At 40.1% G+C, this 19,379-nt stretch overlaps 1 long non-coding RNA gene across 1 annotated transcript in view; it reads left to right on the top strand.

Annotated features, from left to right (window-relative positions):
- The first annotated feature begins 17,639 nt into the window (after positions 1-17,639).
- LOC134287328 (uncharacterized) overlaps positions 17,640-19,379 on the top strand; it is a 33,556-nt gene continuing 31,816 nt past the window's right edge. The window contains exon 1 of the long non-coding RNA XR_009997219.1: positions 17,640-17,892. This is a non-coding gene — a long non-coding RNA (uncharacterized LOC134287328). The remainder of the gene's footprint in view (positions 17,893-19,379) is intronic.

The raw sequence follows: 19,379 nt of genomic DNA, 5'->3' as shown, positions 1-19,379 counted from the left end.
AAATTAGAGAGGTGTTATTTTTGTAACTCAAGTAAAAAATACTTGAAAAGTGGCTATTTTTTCTAGAAAATCATTAATATTCTTTGAACGGATTGACGTAGCAACATTCTCGGCGCACGAAAATGTGCGTTTTTAGAAGCTCTAAAAGTGGTTCTTTGACGACTTTGATGAGAAAATTGAAACAAAAAAGTTAGAGCGATAGAACGATTTGTTCTAGCGTCACCCTATGAAAACTATGGGAAAATGCTCAAAATTTGGGCAAAACCGTTTTTTCGCTTTATCTTTTTCATTTCAATTTTCTCATCAAAGTCGTCAAAGAACCACTTTTAGAGCTTTCAAAAATGCACATTTTCGTGCGCTGAGAATGTTGCTACGTCATTCCGTTCAAAAGATATTGATGATTTTCTAGAAAAATAGCCACTTTTCAAGTATTTTTTACTTGAATTACAAATATAACACCTCTCTAATTTTTAGATATGTTTTATAACAATGTTTCTTCTTTTGAATGCTGGAAAAAGATATTTTTTATCTTTGCCCCAACTCGTAATATCGCCTTTTGAATAAATTATGATTTTAAAAAGAAAAACACTCATAACTTTTGAACCAAAAGAGATAACGACCGTCTCAGCGCACGAAACGACGCGTTTTCAAATGCTCTACAAGTGTTTCTTGGGCGACTTTGGTGATAAATTGAAACTGAAAAAGTTAAAGCCAGAAAACCTGTTTTTCTTGAATCACCCTAAGCTAGTTCAGAAATATATCTCTAGATCGGTCAATTTAAAGCTACAAAAAAACTGTCTTCAGCAAACTTGCTCAAAATTGATAGGTCTCCAACTTTTCCGAAGAATGTATATAGTTATTCTTGCAAATAAAAAAGTAAGGTTTCCAATTTCTGTGAAAATATGGACCACCCTAATTTTCATGTACATTGGAAAGAGGGCCTTATTATTAGCAACAACTTTGTAGAAGACTATATTTGTCTAAAAATTCATTTGAAGGCGCTGCATTGATCTTTCCTCGTAAATCTGGTTCGTGGACCACTGTGCACTTGTTCCTATAGAAATTTCTCCAGGATCTCGTCCAGGAATTCCTCCAGGAACTCCTTCAGGAATTTCATTGGAATTCCTTCTGGCATTCCCTTGGAATTCTTCCAGTAATTCATCTACGAAATACACGAATTGCCCCAGGAATTGCTCCAGGATTTCCTCCAGGAATCGCTCCAGGAATTCCTCCCGGAATTCTTCGAGGAATTCTTCCAGAAATTCTTCGAATACTTCCAGGCATTCCACCAGAAATTTCTCCCGGAATTCTTAGGAGAGAGCGTCCTCTAGGAACTTCTTAAACAATTTCTCCAGGAATTAAACCAGGAATTGCTCCAGGAATTCCTCCAAGAATTTCACCAGGAATTCCTCCAGGGATTCCTCCAGGAATTCCTTCAGACATTTCCCCAGGAATTTATCCAGTAGTTCCTCCAAACATTCCTATAGTTATTCCTCCAGGAAGCCTTCCTGGAATTCGTCCAGGAATTCCTACAGGAAGTCCACCAGAGATTCCTTCAGCTGTTCCTCCAGGAATTGCTTCTGTCATTCCTCCAGGAGTTCCTTCAGAATCCCTCCAGGAATTGCACCCGGAATTCCATCAGGAATTGCACTAGGAATTCCTTCAGGAATTGCACTAGGAATTCCTTCAGGAATTGCATCAGGGATTTCTCCAAAAATCCGTCCAGAAACTCCTCCAGGAATTCCATCAGGAGTTCGTTATCCTTCAAGGTTTCTTCCGAAGATTTTTCTATGAGTTCTTTCGGTGATACGTGTAGCAATTTCTTCGGGAATAACTGCAGGCGTTTATCTGAGGATTTGTTCAAGCGTTCCTTGAGAGATCGCTCCAGAAGTTTCTCCGAAGATCACTCCACGAAATCTTGTGAACATTTGTTCAGGTGTTCCTCCGGAGATACCTCGAGGAGTTCCTCTACGGATTCTTCGGAAGTTCAAACGGGAACTACATTAGGCGGTCTTCCACGGAATCCTATAGGAATTTCTTATTCAGCCCCTCCGAAGATTACCTTAGAAGTTCAGAGAGTAGGCATTTGGGAATCTTTTCAGGAATTACTCTAGAAATTGCGCTGGAGATTCGGGGTATGCCAGGAATTCTTCCAGGAATTCTTCCAGGAATTCTTCCAGGAATTCTTCCAGGAATTCTTCCAGGAATTCTTCCAGGAATTCTTCCAGGAATTCTTCCAGGAATTCTTCCAGGAATTCTTCCAGGAATTCTTCCAGGAATTCTTCCAGGAATTCTTCCAGGAATTCTTCCAGGAATTCTTCCAGGAATTCTTCCAGGAATTCTTCCAGGAATTCATCCAGGAATTCTTCCAGGAATTCTTCCAGGAATTCTTCCAGGAATGCTTCCAGGAATTCTTCCAGGAATTCTTCCGGAATTCTTCCCGGAATTCTTCCAAGAATTCTTCCAGGAATTCTTCCAGGAATTCTTCCAGGAATTCTTCCAGGAATTCTTCCAGGAATTCATCCAGGAATTCTTCCAGGAATTCTTTCAGGAATTCTTCCAGGAATTCTTCCAGGAATTCTTCCAGGAATTCTTCCAGGAATTTTCCAGGAGTTCTTCCAGGAATTCTTCCAGGAATTCATCCAGGAATTCTTCCAGGAATTCTTCCAGTTATTTCACCGAGAACTCCTTTAAAAATTACCACAGGAACTCCTCTAGAAATTCCTCCAAGAATTCCACCAGGAATTGCTCCAGGAACTCCTTCAGGCACTCCTCCAGGAACTCCTACAGTAAATTTACTCAGGATTTTTTTAGGAATTGCTCCAGGAATTTCTACATGAATCTTACCACTGCACAATGGTCCACGAACCAGATTTACGAGGAAAGATCAATGCAGCGCCTTCAAATGAATTTTTAGACAAATATAGTCTTCTACAAAGTTGTTGCTTATAATAAGGGCCCTCTTTCCAATGTACATGAAAATTAGGGTGGTCCATATTTTCACAGAAATTGGAAACCTTACTTTTTTATTTGCAAGAATAACTATATACATTCTTCGGAAAAGTTGGAGACCTATCAATTTTGAGCAAGTTTGCTGAAGACAGTTTTTTTGTAGCTCTAAAATTGACCGATCTAGAGATATATTTCTGAATTAGCTTAGGGTGATTCAAGAAAAACAGGGTTTCTGGCTTAAACATTTTCAGTTTCAATTTATCATTAAAGTCGCCCAAGAAACACTTGTAGAACATTTGAAAACGCGTCGTTTCGTGCGCTGAGACGGTCGTTATCTCTTTTGGTTCAAAAGTTATGAGTGTTTTTCTTTAAAAATCATAGTTTATTCAAAAGGCGATATTGCGGGTTGAGGCAAAGATAAAAATTATCTTTTTCCAGCATTCAAAAGAAGAAATATTGTTATAAAACATATCATGAAATTAGAGAGGTGTTATTTTTGTAACTCAAGTAAAAAATACTTGAAAAGTGGCTATTTTTTCTAGAAAATCATTAATATTCTTTGAACGGATTGACGTAGCAACATTCTCGGCGCACGAAAATGTGCGTTTTTAGAAGCTCTAAAAGTGGTTCTTTGACGACTTTGATGAGAAAATTGAAACAAAAAAGTTAGAGCGATAGAACGATTTGTTCTAGCGTCACCCTATGAAAACTATGGGAAAATGCTCAAAATTTGGGCAAAACCGTTTTTTCGCTTTATCTTTTTCATTTCAATTTTCTCATCAAAGTCGTCAAAGAACCACTTTTAGAGCTTTCAAAAATGCACATTTTCGTGCGCTGAGAATGTTGCTACGTCATTCCGTTCAAAAGATATTGATGATTTTCTAGAAAAATAGCCACTTTTCAAGTATTTTTTACTTGAATTACAAATATAACACCTCTCTAATTTTTAGATATGTTTTATAACAATGTTTCTTCTTTTGAATGCTGGAAAAAGATATTTTTTATCTTTGCCCCAACTCGTAATATCGCCTTTTGAATAAATTATGATTTTAAAAAGAAAAACACTCATAACTTTTGAACCAAAAGAGATAACGACCGTCTCAGCGCACGAAACGACGCGTTTTCAAATGCTCTACAAGTGTTTCTTGGGCGACTTTGGTGATAAATTGAAACTGAAAAAGTTAAAGCCAGAAAACCTGTTTTTCTTGAATCACCCTAAGCTAGTTCAGAAATATATCTCTAGATCGGTCAATTTAAAGCTACAAAAAAACTGTCTTCAGCAAACTTGCTCAAAATTGATAGGTCTCCAACTTTTCCGAAGAATGTATATAGTTATTCTTGCAAATAAAAAAGTAAGGTTTCCAATTTCTGTGAAAATATGGACCACCCTAATTTTCATGTACATTGGAAAGAGGGCCTTATTATTAGCAACAACTTTGTAGAAGACTATATTTGTCTAAAAATTCATTTGAAGGCGCTGCATTGATCTTTCCTCGTAAATCTGGTTCGTGGACCACTGTGCACTTGTTCCTATAGAAATTTCTCCAGGATCTCGTCCAGGAATTCCTCCAGGAACTCCTTCAGGAATTTCATTGGAATTCCTTCTGGCATTCCCTTGGAATTCTTCCAGTAATTCATCTACGAAATACACGAATTGCCCCAGGAATTGCTCCAGGATTTCCTCCAGGAATCGCTCCAGGAATTCCTCCCGGAATTCTTCGAGGAATTCTTCCAGAAATTCTTCGAATACTTCCAGGCATTCCACCAGAAATTTCTCCCGGAATTCTTAGGAGAGAGCGTCCTCTAGGAACTTCTTAAACAATTTCTCCAGGAATTAAACCAGGAATTGCTCCAGGAATTCCTCCAAGAATTTCACCAGGAATTCCTCCAGGGATTCCTCCAGGAATTCCTTCAGACATTTCCCCAGGAATTTATCCAGTAGTTCCTCCAAACATTCCTATAGTTATTCCTCCAGGAAGCCTTCCTGGAATTCGTCCAGGAATTCCTACAGGAAGTCCACCAGAGATTCCTTCAGCTGTTCCTCCAGGAATTGCTTCTGTCATTCCTCCAGGAGTTCCTTCAGAATCCCTCCAGGAATTGCACCCGGAATTCCATCAGGAATTGCACTAGGAATTCCTTCAGGAATTGCACTAGGAATTCCTTCAGGAATTGCATCAGGGATTTCTCCAAAAATCCGTCCAGAAACTCCTCCAGGAATTCCATCAGGAGTTCGTTATCCTTCAAGGTTTCTTCCGAAGATTTTTCTATGAGTTCTTTCGGTGATACGTGTAGCAATTTCTTCGGGAATAACTGCAGGCGTTTATCTGAGGATTTGTTCAAGCGTTCCTTGAGAGATCGCTCCAGAAGTTTCTCCGAAGATCACTCCACGAAATCTTGTGAACATTTGTTCAGGTGTTCCTCCGGAGATACCTCGAGGAGTTCCTCTACGGATTCTTCGGAAGTTCAAACGGGAACTACATTAGGCGGTCTTCCACGGAATCCTATAGGAATTTCTTATTCAGCCCCTCCGAAGATTACCTTAGAAGTTCAGAGAGTAGGCATTTGGGAATCTTTTCAGGAATTACTCTAGAAATTGCGCTGGAGATTCGGGGTATGCCTTCAGAAATATCTCACTGAAATTTGTTTTTTTCAGGAATACCTCCTACCCGTTCTCCGGGAGTTCCTCTAGCTGTTCCTGTGGGTATTCTTTCTGAACTTTTTGTGGGAATTTCCTAAGCTTTTTGAATTCCTGAGTCAGTTTCCAAGGATTTCGCTGAGAATCCCTCCATATGTGTGTCTAAGAATTTCTTCAGCAGTTTCTCCGTAAATTCCACCAGCAGTTTCTCAGGGAATTTCTTCAGTTATATCACCACGGACTCCTCCAGCAGTTTTTCGGGAATGTCTGCAGCAGTTCTAATAATTTGTCCTTTCAAACTTTTTTTTAGGAATCCTGCCGAAAACTGTTCCGTTTATTCTGGTGAGAAACCCTTAGGAAATCCTTCGATAAGTCTTCCAGCAATTTCATTGGGAGTTCTATCAAAACTCCCTCCGGGAATTGTTCCCCACAATCCCATCCTGGAGTTCTTTAATGATTCATTCAATTATTTTTTTTTTGAATTTCTCCAAGAATTCTTTTTGAAATTCCTCCCAGAGTTCGTCGGAAGCATTACGACTATTTCCGAATTGATTATTCCGGGAATTCATCTAGGAGTTCTGGGACTTTTATTTTTCGGGAATCCCTTCAGGAGTTATACTCTAGAAATTACTCTGAGGATTCACCCTGAAGGACTCCAGGAGTTTCTCTCTGAAACATCTATTTTTCAAGAATACCTCCGACTGTGTCTCCACGAACTCTCTTGCAATTCTTCAGCAGCAGTTTTCCAGGAATCCCTAAATCAGTTTCTCAGGCAATCCTTTCTAGCTATTTATTTCCAATTATTCCTCTGGGGATATCACCATGAAATCATCTGGGAATCCCTCCAGTTGTTGGTAATTTCTTCAGCAATTTCTCTACGCAGTTTTTCGGGAATTTCTGCAGCAGTTTCACTGGAAATTCGTCCATTATTTCGTTCTTTCAATTTTTTTTGATTCCTTCCAGGAATTCTGCCGGGAACCTATCCGTAAGTTCTTGTGGAAAATCCTTCAGAAATTTAGTTCTAGAACTTTTCCAAAACATCTATTGCGAATTCTTTCAAAAATATCTCCATGAAATGTTTCCCACAGTTGCTTCGGGTATTCTTCCAAGATCCATTCATAAATTCTTTTTGTTTCAGGAGTTTCTCCGAGAATTCTTTCAGAAATTCATCTCTTTTCGTTTCGAAATCGTTTTATATGAAACTGAAGCAACACTATTTCAAATAGAGCCCTTCTTTTCCAGAATATTTCTCAGTCATTTTATTAGGATTTTTTTCCAGAACTTCTTTCACCAAACATTCTACCGATCATTTATCTGAACTTGCTTCATGGATTCACCAAATGTAAAGAAATAGATATAAGTTGAATTTCACAGGAAAAGAGATCTGGAAAACTATCGCTCAATGAATTCTTCAAGTATATTAAGTTTTTTTTTCCAGATGTTTATCTAATAAGAATTCAGAATTTTTGAAAGAGTTTTTTTCAATTGATCTCTATAAATTCTCCTATAAAGAAATGCCTTGCTCGCTAAGCAGATATTACTCCAGAAAATGTTCCAAAATTGTGAAAATTACAAAACGATCCTGACTGGAGTGCTCCTTCGTTACTTTTTTCGGGGGAGTGTTCTCTAAGAAGTTCTGCTTGGAACGGTGTCCGAAGGGATTCTTATAAAAATTACCTAAATAATTTTCAAAGCAAAATCGAAAAAAATCCGAACACATCATAACAAAATTGGTGACGGATTTCATAAAGCCCCGAAAAGATTTGCTGAAAGAATTCCCAAGGTAGTAGCTGGCAGAGCTTTCAATGGAATTTCCAAACCGCTTGAGACGAGCTCTAAAAAAATACCGAAATAATTCTCAAATTAGTTGCTGAAGGGGTTCATAAAATGTTATAGTAAGTACCGAAGTTGCCGAAGGAGTTTCCAAAGAAGTTTCCAATACAATTGCCAATATTTGCAAGCAAAGAAAAAGCCGAATTTACAAAATTAAAATTTCCGAAAATTATACAAACAGAATTTTAGAAATTTATAGAAGAATTTATAACGAAATTACCAAAAAAACAACAAAAATTTTACAAAAAGCAGAAAGAATTCTTGAAGAAGTTCCCTAAAGAATGGATAAAGGCAATACCGAAGGTATTTGAAATTGACAAGGAAACTTCCAAAGGATTTAACCTAATATGTTCTCAAAAAAAAAAACAAAAAACCTGTCGAAATAATTACCAAAGAATTTGTTTAAGCAACTACCTAAGAAATGTTGGTATTATTTTCGCAGTAATTTCCAACAAAGTTTTTTGAGAAATTACCAAGCAATATTTTAGAAATGTTTGCCGCTAGAATTCTAAAATTATCGAAAAAATCTTGGAACTCATAAAAGAAAAGCCCGAGGAAATTCCCAAACTTGAACTAAACATTTCAAATAGTTTTCTGTTTAGTACTTGCTGCGAATCTCATCAGGAAATTATTTCAAGAATTTCAACAGAAGCTTCTCGTGATAATTTGCCAGAAAATTCTTTCTCTCCACTAGTCCATTTCATACCGTTCCCCCCACAACAGCCGCAGAGAAGGACAAGCCTTCTCCAGTTTATTTTTTGCAAGAATCAGATGTTTTTCCATTCATACGTCACCGTCCCGTCCGAGAGTACGTGTTGTAAATGGACTTAGTGGATGACTCGACGAGCCTGCTCAGCGGTGAACACGTAGGTAAAATGATGAATGGGACACGCGGCGGGCTGATTAAGGACGGCACGGTGACAACAGCCTCAGCCTCAGCCTCCACAGTATAGTACAGCGACGTGGAAAATTTTCACTACGCAGATGAAACGGCTGGCTGATGTGGGCCGTTTGATCCGGTGGCAGCTAGAGGTAAACGGTAAACAGCTGAGGGCTGCTGGCTGGCATTATCAGTCGAGCTGAACGTGGTGCGCAAGAGCTTGCAAAGCCGTTCGGTCAAAGAAAGTTTGTTCATTTGTGTGATGTGAAATGGTTCAATTAATTTGATGACCTTGGCTTTTTTTAGTTTTTGCTTTTGCATCTGATCTGAACTGGCTTTTGATTATGTCTTTTTTGCTCTGCTTCTGCTCTGCTTCTGCTTTGCTTCTGCTTCTGCTTCTGCTCTGCTTCTGCTCTGCTTCTGCTCTGCTTCTGCTCTGCTTCTGCTTCTGCTCTGCTTCTGCTCTGCTTCTGCTCTGCTTCTGCTCTGCTTCTGCTCTGCTTCTGCTTTGCTTCTGCTTTGCTTCTGCTTTGCTTCTGCTTTGCTTCTGCTTTGCTTCTGCTTCTGCTCTGCTTCTGCTTCTGCTTCTGCTCTGCTTCTGCTCTGCTTCTGATCTGCTTCTGCTTCTGCTCTGCTTCTGCTCTGCTTCTGCTTCTGCTTCTGCTCTGCTTCTGCTCTGCTTCTGCTCTGCTTCTGCTCTGCTTCTACTCTGCTTCTGCTCTGCTTCTGCTCTGCTTCTGCTCTGCTTCTGCTCTGCTTCTGCTCTGCTTCTGCTCTGCTTCTGCTCTGCTTCTGCTTTGCTTCTGCTTTGCTTCTGCTTTGCTTCTGCTTCTGCTTCTGCTCTGCTTCTGCTTCTGCTTCTGCTTCTGCTCTGCTTCTGCTTCTGCTTCTGCTCTGCTTCTGATCTGCTTCTGCTTCTGCTCTGCTTCTATTTTGAGTCTTTTCTGCTCTTCTTTTGCTCTTCTCTTGCTCTATTCCTGATCTGCTTAAACCTCTGTTTTAATCTATGTTTTTTTCCTCCTATTTTGTTTTTGGTTCGCTTCGGTTTGCTCCACTGCAAAGTTTCTCTTGTCTCAATTTTTTCCTTTATTTAGCTATCGTGTGTGTTGTGCGCTCGCTGTAACTGTCGCTTGTTTCACGGTTCGTTTTCGTATATACGTTTGAAGGTTTCTACGATAGAAAATATTTTTGTAATTGCTGTTGGACTGAAGACAAATTATTGCGTAACATCCTACGTTCGTCGGATAGAGGTTTAGCATAATTCCTATTGTGCAAAATGGAAAATAAACAACCCGTTCGTGAAGCAACAACTAACTGCAAAAAATGTTCGAATCACATCAACACATCGACTCGTCTTTTCCTCGTTTGTGATGGTCCCTGTGCTGGTTTATTCCATTCAGTGTGTGTTGACCTCAGCGAAGTTCAGCTCCTATCGCTTACAAGAGGTATTGTTTGGATGTGTGGAGCATGTTCGGTGCTCTTTCGCAAATGGAAGGAATGCTCTTCCGAAGCTGAGGAAGCCCCGTCAACTCATTGCGACGACCAATCTGTGCATGCTGATATTGCTGAGCTCAAACAACAAGTAGCTGAAATTCGCCAAGCATTATCATCCTCCTTGTCGTCAGCCGATATTCTACCCAGCTCGCGGCTACTGCATTCGCCAGCAGTATTCTCATCTACGTTGGTCAATGGAACAAACAGCAGGTACAATAGTGCAGAGTTATCTGCAGATGAATTTGGTTCGCAAGTGTGTTATAGTAGAAACGAAAACAACACTTCTAAACCTGATGCTGAGCAACAATTGTCTCTTTTTCTGACTAATATTGACAGTAGTGTATCCGAGGCTAACGTTAAGACTATGGTATGTCAATGCATTGGTTGCCCCAGTATAGACTGCAAAAAAGTGGTAAAATTAATTTCTAGGAATGTGGACTGTAAAATGCTCGATTGTGTATCATTTAGAGTAGATCTGAACGTGAAGTGGAGAGAAAACGCTCTTCGTGCTACCACATGGCCTTCCGGAATAAAGTTCCGCGAATTTTTTAATCGAGCATGGAAACCTACATTGAATTAGTAATTTTCATCCTATGCCATTGATTGTTTTTGTTATTTGAGTTTTAATGTGTTTGTAAACTGTTATTAGAATACGATTCTTTTGTTGTTGTAACAATGTTTGAAGCTATTCGCATGTATTTAGTTTTAAGGTATTCAATTAGACCAACATTAGGTCCGTTGGATTAATAAACAAATAATAAATAATAATAAATATGATGATAAACCTGGGCGTGATTGTGGAAAACCAGTAGAAGTAAAACAAAGTTGAGTCGTGTATTTAACTCGATTTTCTTTTACCTATTTCAAAATTCTCTCCAGTGTTCTTGTCACCTTAATATGCATCTTTAGTCTGAATTAAACTCACGTTCTTCAAAGTTCTGAATGCCAACAGCTTGGCATTCCAATCGTCCTCTACACAGTTACTAGCAATAATTCCATTCACTATGAATTCCCACTGGTACTTCCACTGCCCTGAACCTCAAAGAATTCCCCCTACTAACAACGTGTTCTGCAACGTCTCAAGACGCACATCCGTCGGCCTTCCACTGTGGTGGACAAATCAAATCATGTTCCGAATGACAAGCTGGCTGGCTGGGACCTGTCACCAGCCACATTTGCTCAAGCGAGGGAAAACAACAATGTTCCAGCCTATTGAACCCACCTCTACACCGGGTGCCAAACAAGCACCTCCTCGAGGGAAGGCCCTCCGGAGTGTAATGTTCTGTTCTGTTCTGAAGGGAACCAGGAGAATGGGGACCTATTTTCGATTCAGAGCTGGTACGCATTTAATGTTCCCGATGGGGCAGTTTTGTCGCTTTCAGTCTGTGGAGCAAAGTTCTGCCCGTTGTTTTGCTGCAGTTTATCGGCAAATCACGCAGCCGTCACGACGAAATGTGTCACCACGAGGGTGACATATTTATACGTATTTCATGAGGCCGCAATTGTGGTTTTTGTGCGGAAAGCTGTTTGAGAGATAAGCGTGATGCGTTGAATTTTGATGTGATTTTTAGTTTGTTCGGAGGGGAGAAAAAGCTTGAACTTCTGTTGAATTATTTTTTTTTATTTTTTATTTTTAACCACCAATCTACTGTTAGAGCTGAACTTTCTGGTAAGGTAATGAACGGCTTCTCCTGAAAGTAGTCTTCCGAGGATTTCTACAAAAGTTTGTGAAATGATCCACCAGAATTCCTCCAGGAATAAATCCAGGGGTTTCTTCTGGAAATATTCCGAATGTTCCGAATCAGAAATGCTTGCAAAACATCCTTTCTCAAATCATTCCAAGGACACCTCCAAGTTTATTGCAAAGGAGAAATCTTTGAAGGAATATTTGATGAAATTTCTGAATTGAGCAGAAATTGCAGTCTTCAAGGACTTGTGGGAAGCATATCCGAAGAAATCCCTGGAATTTCCAGGTCGGAAGAGTTCCTCAAGATATTTTTGGAGAAAAATCCTATGAAGACTTCTGAGTAATCCATGGAGAAACCATGTAAGTAATAGCTGAAGGATTCATTGGAGAAATACTTAGTAGATATGGTGAAGGAATGCTAAAAGGTATTTGTTGAAAAAAATCTTGAGCGAACGAAACTATCTGGAGGGATCTTTGAAGGGATTTATGAAAAAAACCTAAATTTTGATAAAAACGTTGAGAGCATTTCTGGAGAAATGGCGGAAGCAATTTAAAGACGAGTCATAAAATAAACTGATAGAGAAATACGGGAAGGAATTTGATTTTTTAAATCAATTTCTGGAGGAAAACTGGAGACAGATTGGAAGCATTTTCTCAAGGATGAGATAATTCCTTCACTTAAAGCTGCTTTTTCTTGTGCCTAACTCGCTCCAGAAACATTTTAGTAAAATACAATGTACAACTTGTGAATACTCCTTCTGTTATAGTTTTATCATAAATACTTTCAAATTTCGGCCATGAAGGCAGGAAGTTAAATTAAACCTTGTTTCTTTTAGCAAATTCGTTGCATCATTGCTTCTTGTTAACGCCTTGCTGATTTTTATGATCGGTAGCAGTATTTCCTCTCTAGAGCCACCAAATGCCCGGCCGCAGTATTTCCTTTCTGGAGCCACCAATTGTTGTTGTCGGTGTTAGAATGCTTACAGGTAACGTTGAACCATTACTATGATCTTTTTTTTTCTCGTATTGAGGGCATATACCATTGAATTAAGAAATAGTTACCACAATGCTTCTTGTTAACGCCTTACTGACTTTTATGATCGGTAGCAGTATTTTCTCTCTGGAGCCACCAAATTCTTGGCAGCAGTATTTCCTCTCTGGAGCCACCAATCGTTGTTGTCGGTGTTAGAATGCTTACAGGTAACGTCGAACCATTACTATGATCTTTTTTTTCTCGTATTAAGGGCATATACGATTGAATTAAAAAAAAATGGTTACCACAATGCTTCTTGTTAACGCCTTGCTGGCTCTTATGATCGGTAGCAATATTTCCTCTCTGGAGTCACCAAATGCCTGGCAACTATATCGGTATCAATATTTCCTCTCTGGAGTCACCAAATGCCTGGCAGCAGTATTTCCTCTCTGGAGCCACCAATCGTTGTTGTCGGTGTTAGAATGCTTACAGGTAACGTCGAACCATTACTATGATCTTTTTTTTCTCGTATTAAGGGCATATACGATTGAATTTAAAAAAAAAAGGTTACCACAATGCTTCTTGTTAACGCGTTGCTGACTTTTATAATCCGTAGCAGTATTTCCTCTCTGGAGCCACCAAATGCCTGGTAGCAGTATTTCCTCTCTGGAGCCACCAATCGTTGTTGTCGGTGTTAGAATGCTTACAGATAACGTTGAACCATTACTATGATCTTTTTTTACTCGTATTAAGGGTATACATGATTGAATTAAAAAATGGTTACCACAATGCTTCTTGTTAACGCCTTGCTGACTTTTATGATCGGTAGCAGTATTTCCTCTCTAGAGCCACCAAATTCCTGGCAGCAGTATTTCCTCGCTGGAGCCACCAATCGTTGTTGTCGGTATTAGAATGCTTACAGGAACGTTGAACTATTACTATAATAATTTTTTTGTCGTATTAAGGGCATATACGATTGAATAAAAAAATGGTTACCACAATGGATACCTTGCGAAAAACGATAATACGAATCTCTTCAGTTGAAAAACACACAGAGCTGTGGAACTGACACTCATTGCACAGCGAGAACATAGAGGTGTGAAACGCGAATAAATTGAATATCTCTGCTCGGAGTGGATGGATTTAGATGAATTTTTGATACAAACTGCAAAAAATCTATAGTTTCAAATAAGGAGAGTGTCATACACCGTATGATGCTGGAAATCACTGTAATCAGCTCTTTCTCTTACCTTTCTAGGAGAATTTAATTCATTCCCGACTGGAGTGTAACACAAATGATTTATTCAACTCATATTTGTGTAAAATCTTCCATAGTCTCGAATGTAGCTGGTTTGGTTTACCACACGGCCTTAAAAATTGAAACAATTTCAAATTTTTGCATGCGGCTCCGCCCGGAGTGAAACGTAACAGTGTAAAATGGTCTTGTAACATTTTGGGCGCTTGCATCCTTTATGCTAAATAGCTTTTCTGACGTTTGGTAAAAAATAATCCCAAGCAACATTTTTAAGTCAAACAGACTAAAAGAATTTTCTAGAACTATCATAAAACCAAAATTGATGGTATTAGGTTTTATGATCGTTCTCAAGATCTCTATTAGACTAATTGGCCATCAAAATGTTTCACTGAATTTCATCAACATATTTTATCAATAAACCCCTGCCTGGTAAATGTTTGGTAACATAAGGTGAGACTTGGTGTTTTTTCGGCATTCAGTCACAGAAAAAGCGTTTATTGTTTCAAATCATTGCCTACGTTTGAGTAACTCCAATCCGGCAAACAAGAACAGAAGTGTTCCCAAAGTGCCAAGTGTTGCGACTCGAACGGTTAAGCGTACCACCCACCCACCATCTCAACCAGGGTGCTGGTTGGTCCAATGCGGTGCTCAACCCTCATGAAAACGACCATCCTCCGTGTGATCAACACGATGTTTACAAGTTCATTCATATCGAGCCCTGATGAAGATCCCAACCACAGGTTCGAAACGTAGGCAATGATTTGAAACAATCAACGCTTTTTCTGTGACTGAAAGCCGAAAAAACACCAAGTTTCCGTAAAACCCAGTCAGTCCCTGTATATTAGGTGAGACATTTTGTGCAGCAATGCTCATCATTGGTCGTCTCAAGTTCAAGGGTGTTCCAAGGGATCTCAGTGGGTATAGGATGGTTTTCAGGAACCTTTCAAGGGATCTCAGAGATTTTCAGGGTGTTCCAATGGCGTTTCGATGTGCCTTAGGTAGTTTCTGGGGGCGTTTCAAAGTCTTTCGGGGGAATTTCAGAAGGCTTCAAATGGGTTTTCAGAGACATTTCAGAGAGCTGCAAGGAGTTTCAGGTGGCCTTAAGGGTGATTCGAGTTATCTCAGTGAGCATCATAGGGTCTCAGCGGTGTTTTGAGGTTTCAGGGGCTCAGATGATATCAAGCGGTTTCAGGGGATCTCAGGAGCATTTCAGGTGGTTCTGGGGAGCTTCAGGGGTGTTTCAAAGGGGAGTCTCGGGAGACTCAAGGGAGTTTTCAGAAACGTTTAGAATAGTGGCAAGGGGTTTCAGGGGCTCTACGGGGCGTTTCAGAGGATTCCAAGGGCGGCTTGTGGACATTTCAGGGGCGTTCAGGGGCGTTCTGGTAGGGTCCAAGGGTGTATCGAAGAGTTTCAGGAACGTTTAGGGTTATCATCGGTGCTTTGGGGAGTTTCAAAGTTTCCTAGAGGCATTTCAGGGGGTATCGAGGGTTTGTTGAAATCTTTCTCGTCTTCTTTTTTATGGCTTTACGTACACACTGGAACTTGGCCTGCCTCTCTTCAACTTTGTGTTCTTTGCGCACTTCTACAGTTTTTAATTGCTCAGGGAGTCAAGAAAACTTTCCTGACCGGAACAGGAGCGGAGCCCAACGTCTTCGGATTGGCGATCCATAACCTTAATCACTACGCTAACTGGAGACTACTGGTTTCAGGTAATCTCAGGGGTATTTCAGATGGGTTTCAGTAGTTTTGGGGATTTCAGGGGTGTTTCAAACAGGCTCTGTGGATTTTCACGGACGTTTCAAAAGGTCTCAAGAGGTCTCAAGGGTGTCTCAGGGGGTTTTATTGGCGTTTATGTGGGCCTTTAGGAGTCTTCGAAGGTCATAGCGTGTTTCAGAGAATTTCAGGGGGTTCAAGTGCCGTTTAGGGATGGAGAAGGGGTTTGGGTTTTGGGTTTTTAGGGGTGTACAGAGGGTACCAGAGATTTTAATGAAAGTTTTCAGTGGTGTTTCAGGGGCTTTCATGGTTGATTGAAAGAGTCTCAAGGTCCCATTAGACATGCCAAATATTTGGTCAAACAAGCCCAACAAATGACCAACACAACGTGAACCATAGCAACCTTGGATGAATATCGGGCTTCAATGGCAAATATTTCACGTTGTGTCTGGTAGAAGAAATTTATTACAAAAAAATAAGCATCGCTAATTTTTACGTTACGTGAAAGTTGACGCTTCTAGCTTTCATTCAAGCCCAACATCGAAATATTCCATCGGGGGAACTTTTTCATACAAAAATTGGGTATGTTTGTTAAGTAGAAATAGGGATTAATTTGGAACCGTTCATTTTGTATGGGGAAAAACAGTATTCTGAAAAAGTTGTTCGAGATCCCTCGGTGGATTTTTTTGAGGGACCGTGCAAATGAAAGCTGAAAGCCTCTATTTTTGAATAGCGAAAAATTTGACGATTCCTATTTTTTTGTTATAAACCTTTCCCATACACACGCCGTGATTTGTCATAATGATAAACAGTCTAATGGCACCTTTAGGGGCTTTCAGGTGTGTTTCAAAGGGATTTCAGGAACGATTCAATGGGTACTTAGTAGGCCGTCTCTATTTCTGCAAATGTTGGTTATATTGAAATAGTAGTTTACGCAACAAGGTGCAGAATGACGATATTTACAGCACGAGTCGTACATATGATTACGACGAGTGCTGTAAAAATCGAGTTCTGCACCGAGTTGCGTACAACGTTTTTTGCAAGTTCAGAAATTACCGCTTGAACAAAATTTTTCATCAAACTGCATATAGCCATGTTTAAGAAAATCTCATAGCCATGTTTAAGAAAATCTGATCATAGCAGGTTATACTGTGCAGTTGTCACAATTTTTCAAAACTGCATCCAGAAAGCATCAAGAAGTTGATCAAAACTGAAAACAGTGCTGTAATGGTTCATTACGCAACGCAAATCAGTGCTGTAATAAACCATTACAGCACTGTTAATTTGGTGTAGGAAAGTAGGCCTTTTCCTGTCAGATTTGCATGAGGTAAAACAGCCTATTACGATGAGAAATTGCAAAAATTCAATATTGCAAAATGAGGTCCCAGTGTAATGAGTTTGAAGCCTAGAAGATATTAGAACCCGAAATTCCCAATCCGCCCGAAAGAGTTCTTTCACTACATATGCCTCATTTCATTTCGACAGCGGGAAATTTGCAGCATCCGTCATCCCATCGCACCATGCTTCCATCGTCGGTTGGAAACAATTACCAACAACCATGCAGTTGCAAAGTGGGTAACATCGTTATCATCCAACTCCGACTGCGATCTCGTAGCCAAACGAAGCGAGTTCCGTTTAGGAAACTGTCTGAGACCAAATAATACGGGGCACGACGGTCGGTGTGGTGGTGTTGCGGTGACTGTAGACACTCCAACTACCCTCTGAGGCGGCTACTAGCTCTGGCTAGCAGTTTATTAGCGGTAACAATGGTTGTTGAACTTGGCTTAAATAGCAGTAGCAGCGCAGCGCAACACGTTCAGTGATGTCGACGAGCGTTCCCTTGGCGCGGAGAGCTGTCTCAAGTCCAAACCATACGACGATGACGACGGGCGGTGCGGAGTATGCCGTTTATTGTCGCATGACTGTCATCGGGCGGTCGTTATCAACAGGAGCCGTGCCTTACCTATTTCTCAGTGCACGAAGAACCTACGCCAGCGTAAATGAGCGTAAAGCCAACTTGTGGCGTCGTCGCTGAGTGGCTGGTTTATTGTGGGAGGTTAATGAAAATGGAGCATTATTGATATGAACTTAGGAACGGGAGGATGCTGTGAGAATAAGTGTGTATAATGACTATTTCATTTTATTACATGAGATTAACATTTTCGCTTTGTAGTGAAGAATGGTTGACTTTTGCTGATAAAAGCAGAAATGGCAAAGATGTTATTTAGTTACCTGATAGTATCAGTGTCCAAGTTATCATTCAGGAAAAATAATCATAAAGTTGTAATTGTTTGAGTTAATTTCCAACTTTAGGAATCAACTTAACTGATACACACCATGTTTCACAGCACAGGCGAAAAGAAGCACAGTTTTCACGTTCGAGATAAATATTCCAATTAAGCAATGCATTTGGAGGAAATATCAAATGCTTAATCAGCGCAAAGTGGCCCAAAATTGTTCGAGAAATCCGGTGAGTTTTACTTATTTTTGGGATAAAGGATATGAAATTGATTTTCTATGCTATGCAGGTGTGTAACTCTATCAGCGATCTTTTTTTTTTTTTTTCTATAGAATGAGTAAATCTGCTAATCAGATCCCCAAGAAGAGGGTCCTTGGGTTATGTGGAGGTCGCCTCTCTAAACTCATGTTCTTCCACCATTCATAAATGGACAGACTCTTGAGTTGTTCTCTTTTCTCCTGGAAGAATGAGTCCTGGCTAATACTATAGACTAAATACCCGTTCGACTCAAGTTCCTGGAAAGGAAGGGTCGAGGAGCAACTCAACTTGCTGTTGGTCAGCCCGCCATTTTATTTATAGTTCAAGTAAGATTTGGAAGACCGCGGAAGTAGCGAAATCTCACTTGTCCGCCTCCGTACTACGTGGACGATCTCCACGCCTTTCATGTGCTCATCGAAGTGCTTCTTCGACCTTCAGATCACCTCACGTCCGTCTGTCAGAAGGCTTCCATTATTATTCCTGAAAATTTCGGCTTGCGGCATGAAGTCGTTGCGGGATGCATCGAGCTTCTGGAAGAATTTCCGTGTTTCTTGGGAACGGCGTTTCTGTCGAGTTTCTTGCTGCAGCATTACCGCCCGCGTAATTACTGCTCTACACTCCTTATCAAATCGTGCATGTTCTTATCACGCACCTGATGTTGTTGCGTCGTTGATGGCTGCTTTCGCTGTAACCCAGTAGTCTGCTTGGAGAGCACATCGAGATCTCCCTTGTCTGGCAACGCTGCCTCGAGATTCTGCGCGTATGCTGAGGCAACATCTGGTTGCTTCAGTCACTCCATGGCGGTTGTCAGAGCCGTACATTGTTCATCGATAGCGGAAGGTTATGGGCGCAGTTCGATCATCACTGTTATCGAGCAGTTTGGGATTTCGACCTAGAAAGACAAATCCTCGGAAAAGTATAGACTGATGAAATGAGTGAGATGAGAAGAATTGAAAGCAGATGAGTCGGGCCTGAGACGTGTATAAAACGGGTAGGAGTAATATATGAGAGCGTGTACATTTGTTTTAATCAACCAGTGTGTTTCTAACTACCTTCCCCGAAAGACGTACTTTAGAGTAGTGTTGACAGGATTGAATCGGTTTTTTTGAACGCGTGTGAAAAAAGTTAATTTAGTGAAAATCACCGGTCGATCAACATCACTGGAATACAGGGGATGGCTAAAATGTTTGGGATAGGCAACTTTTTTTCTCTCACAAAAAAATTCAACTTACTATAACTTTTCGTAGAGTGCATCAAAAAATCTCAAATTTTGACTGTTTATCAACCTGTTATATGTGCATCACTGGTACAAATTTGTGCTCGATTGATTAAACTATCACAAAGTTATAACCGTTCGGGTGAAACACTATTTTTTAGACAACTCATTTTTGAGCTGTCATATCTCGAAAACCAGTGAACCGAGTTGAATGAAATTTTGAACGTACACTAACAATATACAG

This window comes from Aedes albopictus, chromosome 1, assembly GCF_035046485.1.
Source record: "Aedes albopictus strain Foshan chromosome 1, AalbF5, whole genome shotgun sequence".
NCBI classification, from domain to species: domain Eukaryota; kingdom Metazoa; phylum Arthropoda; class Insecta; order Diptera; family Culicidae; genus Aedes; species Aedes albopictus.
Note: the sequence above shows the minus strand (reverse complement) of the source record. Positions and strands in the feature narration are given on the sequence as shown.